The sequence below is a fragment of the Lissotriton helveticus genome, chromosome 6 (assembly GCF_964261635.1).
Source record: "Lissotriton helveticus chromosome 6, aLisHel1.1, whole genome shotgun sequence".
NCBI classification, from domain to species: domain Eukaryota; kingdom Metazoa; phylum Chordata; class Amphibia; order Caudata; family Salamandridae; genus Lissotriton; species Lissotriton helveticus.
In genome coordinates, this window is record NC_136067.1 from 278362501 (window position 1) to 278374609 (window position 12109).

At 41.8% G+C, this 12109-nt stretch overlaps 1 protein-coding gene across 4 annotated transcripts in view; it reads right to left on the reverse strand.

Annotated features, from left to right (window-relative positions):
- Positions 1-8880: 8880 nt before the first annotated feature.
- The window catches only part of TDRD15 (tudor domain containing 15), a 218600-nt gene continuing 215371 nt past the window's right edge, over positions 8881-12109 (reverse strand). For all 4 annotated transcript variants that reach the window (XM_078647719.1, XM_078647721.1, XM_078647720.1 and 1 more), the window contains one exon: positions 8881-9683. The gene's annotated coding sequence lies outside the window, so the exon portion shown is untranslated. The remainder of the gene's footprint in view (positions 9684-12109) is intronic.

A 12109-nucleotide genomic window follows, 5' to 3' on the forward strand; every position in this document is an offset into this window, starting at 1 on the left:
ACCCGGAAGTGAATGCGATTGAGACGCATCGTTCGAGAAAGGAAGAAAGTGATCTCGTATGCCGCAGTGTGCCCCGTCCTGTGAAAGTAAGCGGCTACGACCTAACAAAATTAGCTGTTCCTTGTTCAAACCTTAAGGACATTCTCCTTAAGCTGATTCCAATGCCAATTTTTTATAGATACCGCCGGCGGGGTCACGGAAGCAACTCTTTCAACCAGCCTGAGCCCCACCCCAAGGTAAACACTGCCACACAGTCACTGCATATGCACACACACAGTTACCTCAAAATCGTAAGTCGGGCATGACTGACTGGGCTTCTTTTCTTTCTCTGAAGTGTTGAGAGCCAGGCAGTGCACACAGAAAGTAGGACACTAACATCCACCTATAAGTAAGTGATGGCATGTGTGCATGGTAGTAGAGACTTGTGTTACATGGCCAGAAGTGGGTTGTGACTTTGATTTTTTCCATACCAGATTGTAGTTGGACGTCGCGGACAACACAACTTCCTCTAAACTCTGAAGAGCGAGAGGTAAGGTTTGGAGGCTTGTAGTAGTGGGCAGGGTAGCAGTCAGACATTTATAATTCATGTTTTAAAGAAAGGTTTCTTTTCTTTATTACAGATTATGGTCCTGATGAGAACTCACAATTGACGCAAGTTCGAAACTCGTAGTCTGTCAAAAAGCCTAAAAATTTAAAAAGTGATAGGATTTTGAAAAAACAGACTCGTGTTTAGTACAAAAATAGTTATTGGCTTTGTTTGTGAATACTTTGGTTCCGGCACTCATTTAATTATTGATGTATCTTTGTTTTGTCTGTATTTTTTTGTATTGGCATGATTGAGGAATGACTGATGGTTCGAATGATGAAACTTTTGGAATGTACTATTGTAAATAAGAATGTCTTTTTGAAATAGGAATGTGATTTTTGTTGTGTACATAAGGTTTTTTAAACAAATGCAAATTTGATAAAGTATAAGATCAAATACAAGAGCATTGAATAAAATAAGAAGCAAATAAAATAATTGGAATTCAATCCAGTAAACATAGCGTTCCTGTCGTATGTTTTGACTAAAAGATGTCAAGATAATTTGGTAGCGGCACGTGCACCTATTCTGTTTATTACAAGTTTTAGAAAGTAGGCATTTTGTTGTTTAACCATCTGTGTGCCACTGCCTGTTTGTGTATTGACTGTCTGTGTTTTTTGAGTGACAGGGGCTGGGGATGTGCATTCACTGTAGACAGCCAATGGGGGGGGGGGAGGGGGGTAGGTGCGCCTGGCACTTCCTGGTTGACTCCGAGCTGAGCTGAATGGGGCTTGGCTGCATTTAGAGTAGTGGAAGATTTCCTTGCACCTGAATAGGGCCGGTCTCCCTTGCACAATGCTGTCTGCACCCCCTGTGGTCATACAGCAGCAGTGAGGACAGAACTGGTTTGGACTGGGTTCAGAGACCCTTGCACAAAGACATTTTGGGGTATAAGTATTACACCTAAAACCCAATAACTTTAGATCATCTCTGGACTCAAGAGGAACTTTTTCCGAGGAAAAGAGCTCAAGAACTGTGAGGAGGATTACTGCCCCTTTGCTGTGTGCTGTGTGGTGTTGGTCTGCAGTTCCTGTTTCTGCCAAGGAGGGGACAAGGACTGGAACTTTGCTTTGAACCTGCTTGAAGATCTCCAAGGGTTTGTGTGTGCTGGCCTCCTGTTCTGAAGACTCAGGGACACATAGACCTCGCCCAGTCCCCCTGAACTCTGCTGCTTTGATTTCTGACCTGCCAGGAGGTGCCTTTTCCAGTTTTGGGCCTCCTGAGGTTGTTCTGCTGTTGGGAGCTGGAAGACACCCAAAGAGCTGAAGAAATGGACGCATTGCTCTTCTTGCTGCTGTTTTTCCGATGCAGCACCGCTGTGCTCGAAGAATCTCCATGCATCGCTGCTGAAACAGACGCAACGCCTGTCGCCGCTGCAAGAGCCGCCGCATCGAGGGAATGCTGCTGAAAAAAATGATGCAGCGCGGCTCGCCGCTGCATCAAACACCGATGCATCCCAGATTCCCACGCATCGTACCTGTGCAGCAAGTTTTCCCAACGCATCACCCTCGGACCAAAACCATCTTGGAGTCGATGCATCACTTCCTTCTACAGATCAGATTTGAAACATCACTTCTGCTTGCAGCAGAACTGTTGTATTGCCTCCCCATAGTCTCAGGAACTGACTCATCTGTTTCTCAACGCTTCCCCTCTCTGCGGCTGTTTGGCCTTGTGAATTTTGAGGCATCTACAGGTACTTTATGAGAAATCGCACATCCATAATCTTCTATGGACCAAGTTGTTTGAAACCTTTCTGAAGTCATATTCTTATTACATGTATGTTGGATTTTTGTCGTTTCAGCCTTATTGAGTTTAGATAAAGATACTTTATTTTTCTAAACTGGTGTGGTGTCCATTTGTGGTGTTATTACTGTGTGTTTTGAGTACACATATTTTACACGTTGCCTTTGGGATAAGTCTGTCTTCTAGTGACAAGCTACCCAGGAGATGGGCAGGGTTTATATTAAGAGTCTATCCCCCTTACCCGGACTAGAAGCAAGGGTCCCTATTCTGACAAAGGTACCTACCTCTGCCAATTAGAGACCCCCATTTCTAACAAGAAGCCTCTAGGGAATGTCCTTGAGCTGGGTGGGGTCGCTAGCGCGGTGTCTCCAACTAAAAGGTCCCAAAAGTAGTGGTGTGGGTTAGTTTAATCACATGGGGATCTATGCATATATGCAATACCTCTCAGAGTTGGCTCTGTGTGAAGGCATCTCAGTAAAGTGTCACACCAGTGCTGAGATATCATGGCATTCTCTCCATGCAGAGGTTTCTTGTAGTGTGTGTTTCTGTGGGTCAGGGACCAGGTCACCAGTGGAGAAGCGTGGCTCAGTGGTTAGAGGCGGCAGACCCGGAAGCTGAGATCGACCGTGGACCAGGGTTCGATTCCCCGCCTCGGCGGGTCTCGGGCCCAAAATTCCACGGACACGACAATTCTCGCTCTGGTGCCTACTCAACTCACGGGGTCACACTCTGCGACTCTGGGCAATAGCTTGCTTAATCTCCACTACGGCCCCACGCGGCGGGATGCCTGGCTTTCACCTTGTGGACACCCTGCCGGGGTTTCTCACAGGGGAATACCAGGACGGGTTCCCTAAGCAAGCGCTGGGACGCTTACGGGCAGCTGTGCGCTTTACAAGTCCAACACATTTACATTTACAACTACTCTACCCTGGCACACAACTCTGTGGAATTTGGTGGAGTTTTTCAGCAACTGTGCGAAGTGAAACTCCGCGGACTCTGCCCAGGCCGATTGAAAATGCTCAGAGGGGGGAAACTATATAATAAATGTTTTGCCTATGGATGTGATACTACATACTTGCATTAAACATTCGCTACTGCATCAGCGTTTTCTAAGAGGTTTTTGTTAGAGCTATGAAGTGCAGCCCCGTTAAAGCCCGCAGCCGAATTCCTCCAGTACACTGAAAGGTACATGGCATGCACCTCGTCATGAAAGACTCGAGTGAGCAGACTCTGATGGACGGCCTTTATTCTGTGTTGCTTATCATGGACAAAATAAAACATGTTAGAAGAGAAGGGCTGTGTGAGAACACTTTTGAAAGTAAAAATCAAGTTTTAAGTATCTTTTTTTAACTTTGTTCTTTTTTGCCATGGTTTTTGTAAAACTTTCTTTTTGGGGGACTTTCCAGACTGCTGGCATTATCAAAAAAATAAATGTCTAAAAGCAAAAATAGTTTTTGGTGTCATAAAGCACACACTGGCATAATAGTCCCTGTTACAGAATGGAGCTACTCTCTGTCGATATTGTCCTTGTGAAAGCTGGTGAAAAATCACAATACCATCACTCACGGTGAAGTTAAACAACGGCTGAAGTGAGCCAACCCTTTGCCCAATGCTGAAGTGGGTTGAAGAAAAATGTGAATGATATAACAGACCAATGGATGAAGAGGGTAAACTGAAAGTGTGTGAGTGTGTGCGTTTTAGTAAAAACCAAGAGGTCTGCGAAAGCCAGACCTAACAAGCATTGGCATAGCCAATAGGCCTCGCCTTTGGAAACTTATAAGTGTTTAGCCAGAGATATTGACTTTGCCTATGTCTTTAAGCTGTGCAGAAGTCTGCAGCATGCTGAAAAGTTATAATAATGAAGTGCCAGAAGCATTTTTGTTACCTTAGATATGACCAAAAAAGCATTATTTACAACTGAACAACCATATTAAAAAAGTATTAAAAAATAACGTCTTGATTTTTTTCTCCTTTCAATGCTAGCAAGTTGTATCTGCCTTGTGTCTTGTTTGTTATGGGGGGCATAAATAACAGGAGGGTGAAGGTCAGTCAGTCAGGTATCTATTGAGTTAGTGAGAGTAAGTGAGAGAGTCAGTCAGTGAGAGTCTGTGAGTGAGAATGAGTCAGTGAGAGTGTCAGTGAGAGTCAGTCAGTCAGTGAGTGAGTGAGATAGAGTGGGAGATTCTGTCAATGAGAAAGTCTGTCAGTGAGTGAATCTGTAAGTGAGAATCTGTCAGTAACAGTGAGTCAGTCAGTGAGAGAGTGAGTCAGTCATTAATGCAAGGCATTTGCAGTTAGGGTGAGTACTCTAAAGCTCAACTTTCATTGTGACAATGGTTCGAATATAAAACCCGTACATGTTTGCCCAGATACTGAACCTGTGTGCTGCTGTAACCAGGTGTTCATTGATAGGAGGACATGGTCACACTGATTTCAGTACAAGATTTGTGTGAGAGAGCAAGGGCCCAGAGCTCACCAGTAACGGCGTGCTCTGGTCAGCGAGAGAGCAACTGAAGGCGAGGAGGACCACAAGAGGGCTGGGGGTGTGGTTGAGCACACAGAGGAGTTGAAGGGTTTGTATCCTATAAAGATGACTACCCAGTGCACCATGGTACAGAGTAAAGTGCTTGTAGGTTATGCCATCAAAAGGAGACGGTGGCCGAACCAATATTTGAGACATCTTCTGCCAAAATAACAACAAGTCAAGTCAAGCAAGCTTTATTCGACGATTGTCATAAAAGCATATAATACAAATACAGTTCATTAAAGAATAAAAGAATAAAGTTAAAATTACAATCAGATAAAAGAATTCTCTTAATATATATGCAAGGTAATTATACAGAGTTATTCAAGGGTACTAAAGTGCATACACTGGGTTGGGGAATTTGTTTGTTAACCTGTAAGAAAGGTTGCCCTGACACCAATTTACTTCTTATTGCCCAGGCCCACCCAAAAAACTTCGCCACAGCTACAAACACAGGTTGATCAGTACAGGTACAAATTATTCTAGCAGCCACCATCCCGCTCCTGGTGCCCAATAGTTTGCACATGGGGGTTAACCATGGTCTGCGAGGTGCTGCCTACACAGGGCAAACAAACAATAGGTGGTCAATGGTTTCTCTAGGGGCAAGGCAACCAGGACAAGCGACCTCACCCCCACTAGACCAGCGATTAGTAAAATCTCTGACCGTTAAACTTCCGATTCGAAGTTGAAAATAAAGCAAAATAATAACATTGATATAACAGAAGACAAACTGAACGGGTTCCTGGCACTTAATAGGTGTGAATTACTACAGATTTTGAATTGAACGGCACTTTTCCAACCTCTGTGTCATTTAAATGAGCCATGTGGGATTCAAGTGGATGCCCCCTCCCCCCGCCCACCCCCATTTACAGGCATGTCTGTGCAGTCGGCTCAGACATGTACTCACTTATACAACCAGGATTGTAACTTGTAACCCGAAGGTTGCACACCAACCCTGCGAGCATCTTATGACGATTAAAGCCTGTGTCATGCACACTACACACACGTCTACAGAGGGAACTCAAACCCACTGAGGAAATGCAGCCAGTAAGTCAGCACAGTGAATTAATGTTCCTACTCAAGGTATGTTGTGGGGGCAAATTCGTTTTTCTTTCTCCTGCACTCAATAAAAAAAACTGCTGAAGTGTGAAGTAATGATATTATGTGTAATATTTACAGTGTTTGTGGCTGCTAAATGCTGGCAAAAAGAAACAAAATACAAATGTGTGCGTGTACCTGTTTATGTGTGAAATCATGTGCACTTTAATGTTGTGGGGTGTGAGAGCATGCAGGCAGCATAACAATTTCAAACGCAGGCCTCACTGAGTGACGGTGTGACATATACATTGCTTCTACGGTGTTGAAGGAAACCGAATTTAAACATGATTTTGTAAAATAGGGGTCATTGCCTGCGAATACTGGCTTAGTACATTTCAGAACGGAGCTTTCGGGTTGTGTTACCGAGAAAAAAAATAACACGATTCGTTGGTGCACTAAATCCCCACATAGGCGCTGGTTTGGCGATCACAACAATAGAACTAGAACCTTCAATTGTACCAGGTTAAATTGGTTTCTTTTCAAACAAAAACCAGTCAAAAATTAGGATACCCGATACCTCGATCACTGCCACCCAGAGTGCAGTAAAACTGAGGAAACGGCACACATTGTGTCCACGCAAGGTGAATTATGCTGCCAAAGGAGCCTTATATTTGAATCAAGGGTCCCTTCTGTATTAGGGGGCGCAATCATACACCAGTCTTCCCTAAAAACAAGACAAAATAAGTGAAAACTTATTTTTACCTTGTATACTCAAAAATAAGGTATTTTTCCCTATGAAAAGGAAATCAAAGCGTTTTAGATTACCACGAGGACACTGGGTATGCAGATTTTAAACAGAGGATTGTGGGCATGATGCACACAAAGCCCTCTCGTTCGTCTCTGTCCCTCGCTGAGGTCTGCGCCCAATGCTGAAGCACGATCGTGGGATGGTTCAAAGCACACTGCTGCCGTATGGGGAGCCAGGAAATACAAGTTTCCAGACAGAATTTGTGTACAATTATACGCATGCGCATGTGAGGCAATAGGGCACAAACAGACGGGGAGGTCCAACCAACGGAGCGTCTCATAAGTCAACAGTGGAAGCAGTGACTTCTGCAATCCCTCAATCCTCAGGGTGGCAGTGATCGAGGCATCAACTTCCAAGTTTATGCAAGATTTGATACTAAAGCAACCTTAACGACTTGTTTATGAAATAACATTAGGAAAAGTAAAAACTGATTCAATACAGAATTTAAAGCTGATTGAAAAGTTACCATATGTTTTCTAACAATGTCGCTCTGAATAAACAGGTACAGAATGTCAAAAGAAATAGATGCATTCTATATTAGTACAAATATTTGCTACACACTTTTCTACAAATGAATTGTGTTTGCCGCTATTTTGGCAGAAAAGCGCATTAAATACACAACAACCGCGCGCCTCGCGCTGACGAGGAGAGAGGAGGAGTCAGCAGGGGTAAGGGAAAGAGGAGGGGGGCAGCGGCTGTTTCCTTGTAGGAGCCAGCTTTGAAACCATCTGTTAATTACTAACAGATGGTTTTAAAGCTCGTTCTCCCAAGGGGATAGCCAAACGTGCACGCATTGCCATTAAAAGCAATGCAACGCGTGCACGTTTTTGCCTGAAAACGGCAATCCATGGCTTAAGGTCTTTTTCCTAGGCAGCGCAAGCGCGCTGCTAGGCAAGACCTAAAAATGAAACATGATCATGCGGCTACTGACCCAGTGCACTCCGGGGAGTTCCTGGTGCCAGAGCGGGCCTCTGAAGCAACTTCACAGCAAGGCATTGTATGTTGCTGGAAAGATTACATACTGTGTGGCACCTTAATGAAGCCACTTGCACAGCCTGACAGATGCAAAATAACGTTCTGCTCAATGAAGTTCAAGTGTTGAGAGTGGAGAAGGACTTGCGTACTCTCCTTCCTTAATGTGAAATCATATGTGAGCTAGCTAAATAATGTCACTAACAATGCCTGACACTGCAAGCTCCAAATGAGTGTGATTTAGGCTGACCTCATATGTAAATGACAGTCAATGGCTAAAGAGGGTGGATCTATTTCCAATTTTTTATGCATGCTGCCTTGTGCGTTGACACATTGTGAATGACACTTCAGCAAACCGCTAGGAAGAAACGCCAGCAGAGAGCTAGCCTAAATCCCTTTAATGGATATATTACAAAGTATAAATTACTATACGTTTGCCATGAATAATGCAAGCACCATTACATGCCAAATCTGAAGAAAAACAGGGCAGGGAAGCACGTGTACCCAAATTCAGGCAGAGGACTTTTCTCCGAAGATATGGGTGCTCAAGTCTCCAAGGGAGGGCCAGATTATATGTTGACAAATACGATTGTACGAGATTGGCACTGCAATTCGTACTTCTGCCTTTTGCTGTATTTGTAAGCCAGTGCATTGATAAATTAAGATTGCCAGAGATGATGAAAGGATTTGAAAATATAGTCATTTCCAAAAATATTGTTTCCATGCCTGGGCTTGCTTACCTGAATGAAGCCAATGGTTGCCTGGTGGTGCGCATACCAAAATTGGACAGTAAACCAAAGGCAGATAAATCAAACCATTTTACCACTATTATTGGCTTTAACATCACGAGGACCACTATTCTAATATTAGTGGTTTCATCAGCGACACAGCTAATGCTGGTTGGAAACTGGTCCCAAATTGTTGGATGAGTTTATGCTCAAATATGTGTGTGTAAACTTTCAGCATTCCATGATCTCATTTTAGTTCTATCCTTTTAATTCCAGTGACTGCTAAACATGCTCGTTCTCTTCCACGTAAGCTTAGTCTAGACAAGGACCACATCTTTGTTCTTTCTGAAAGCAGCAGTGACCATTTTTACAGGTATGTCCATACGGTGGGTATTCTAGGTTTATACAGTTACTAAACACACAAGTGATTTGCTGTAGGCATATAGTATTTTTAGTAACATAAGAGGCGTTTTCTGATTACAAATCCGATCAAACCATGCTTTATTTAACAAGTTTCTAGTTAGACTTGCGTTTTTTTGTTTTACAATGGAACCTGCCTTAGTTTTTATATTTAAACTTGATTCAATTGAACAATCGACAAATTTTAAATAATAAATAAATGTTAAAATAATAACAGTCTTTCCACAGCACTAATAGGAGTGGACTATGTTAGCGTATGTCCACCCAACAGTTCTTGTGAGATAATCTTTTTAGATAATCTTAAATGGTTACAATATCATACCAAAACATAGAAATTCAAACTCGTTCCATTTATCTTAACATCAGAAACATAAATTCCAATCATTTTGGAAACGCAGCTATTTAAAGAACATTATTCCTTCTCCAAATAGTATTTTACCATTCACAGTAACTTTGAAAGCTGAAGGACGGCGAATTAACTGAATATACACCTATGAACTCCTGCTCTTCACTGCCAGCATTTTTCAAAATCCACACCTAAAATGCCTTTGTGAGGTAAATCGTGTCACGGAGTCTTCAGAATTAAACCCAACACATATTTCAGTCGGAGGCCAACATCAGATTATGAACTGACACCAAATGAAATAACTGTTTTGTCGTAATAGAATGACAGTTTATGAATTCAAAGGAGTCACCAAAATCAGTATAATAATTTTATCTTCCCATTTTTTCTTGTTGAGTTATGCATTTATGAGGCAAACATTGGATCCTACTCATTGTTAAAATGAGTAAATCAAATAAAGTGCTAATGACACTCGGACTTGGTATCCACCGGTACTGCAAATGGATGTTGTCAAACGTAAATTCCTGGAAAACAAAAATAAAATCTACTTAGCAATTTCTTTGTCAAAAGCTATGTACTAGAAAATGATAAACACTGCGTTCTCAATGTTTATTTTGCGGTTTACACTTTGACTTCATGTGTTTTTTTAAACAGTTCAATGGTATGAAATTAATAGCACTAATTTCCCTTTTGCTACACGTTTGGTGGGATATCCAGATTGCACCACATACAATTCTGCTCACAACATAGGTTGTAAAATTCAGCCCCAACACGAAAAGGTCGAACTTCTAGTGATTGTGTGGGATGAACACACTCGCATACACCTCATTTACGGAAGGACTAAAGCACAGGCACCATTAAAAGTGGCTGTGTTGTCTGGGGAACAGTCAAATGACCACACATATGTCTCGAAGGGTGAAAGTGGAAGGTTTGTGCTAACCAATTTCCAAGCAACCAAGTCTGCAATAGAAAGATGGCTTCATTCAACGATTGTTGACCACCTGGGCAGACTGCGGTTAGCTGCAATGTTTCAGTCAAAGGAGATTTGTGGGGTGAATCTATGTACAGTGTCACACAATTATCACACTTGCAATAATGTAAGAAACTTCAGCAGAGGTTGTTTGCTACACCGCTTGTTCTCCGGCATCTCATATTCATGTAATACATTTACAGTGTGGAGGGTAATCAGAAATAAAATAATAAAAAAACAGCGGAAAAGAATTCTCCCCAAGCCATAAACCCTTCCCTTAGGAATCAGGCCATCATCATTAGCAGAAAACACTATTAGAGGTCCTATCAGTCACACCACAAGCAAATTCTCCAGTAGTAGAGGGAAACAGAGGATCCGCATTAGATCCACAGATAAAAGGACTACCAGGTCTAAAATACTGAACCAGGCCAGACAGGGCTAGTCCTTTGCATCGCAACCCTAATATCCTTTCCTTGAGCTAATTCAATAGCAGATACCATAGGCGCTAGAAGGATAAATTACTTACCTGTAATCCTGGTTCTCTTCCAGGGGTATACTCATCAAAGCCATAAGCACTGAATAGTCCCGCCCATTCGCAGGAACGCCAGAGCATTTACAATAATATAAACATATATACACACACACACACACACACACATATATATATATATATATATATATATATATATATATACACATATATATATTCACTGAAAAAAACATAGGTTATAGACCATATATAGTTAGGAATTAGCATTTACAAAACCTTATTTTACTCACACAAAACCATTGAAATTCCATATATAGTTAGTTGCACTAACTATATATCGCGCACCCGCAATCCACTGCTGATGATGTCACATATTACATCATTCATGACATGGTCAGTGACATCACTGATGACATCACTGATGACATCTCAAATGACATCACTGATGACATCACTGATGACAACATCCAGTGACTGTATGTTTCTGTAAAGTTAAAATATGTCTTACATATTGAAGAATGAGTGGATGTATAAGTGTCTGGATGAAGGATTTAGTAGGTGCATGACTGACTGTATAAGTGAGTGATTAAATGTGTCTCACTGAGTGCATGGGTTAGTGACTAAACTGTTTTAAATTGTGCATCATTGTGTCTGTTGTTCTGTAATCTGATGCATGTGTTGAACATTAGCTATATGACTAACTATATGGGTTATTGATTGGTTGGCCAAGTATTTGTATGGGAGACTGAGTGTGTGTGTGGGTGTCTGGGAGGTGTATGACTGTGCATAGATGTGTGAGCAGTTGATTCACTAGATGCATGGGTTCAAAAGTGCATGTGGAAACAGCTGTATGGGCGGTTGACTGTGTGCATGAGTGTATTGGTGAGTGAATGGATATCTCAGTGCTACATGTCAAAGTAAGTACATATGTAAAACACAGTACATGTGAGAGTTGACATATATAAATAACTGTGCATAAGAGCCAGTGAATGTGTGAGTGGCTGTATGGATCATTGTGAACTTGTATCAGGGATTGTATAACAGAGTAAATATGTGTTAGTATATGTTTCAATAAGTAAGGTGTGTATAACTATATAGTTGAGGAAATGGAGGTGTGATTGATTCTTTGCAAGACTGACTAGGTGTGTGAGTAACTCCATGGATGAGTGACAGTCTGTGAGTGTCTGTTTACACTGAGTGTATCTAAGGTTATATTAAGAGTCTGAAGAGGTTCATCGTATCATCACATGAATGATGTCATCAGTGATGTGATCAGTAATGTCAAATGAGATGTCATCAGTGATGTCATCAGTGATGTCATTTGAGATGTCATCAGTGATGTCATCAGTGATGTCACTGACCATGTCATGAATGATGTAATATGTGACATCATCAGCAGTGGATTGCGGGTGCGCGATATATAGTTAGTGCAACTAACTATATATGGAATTTCAATGGTTTTGTGTGAGTAAAATAACGTTTTGTAAATG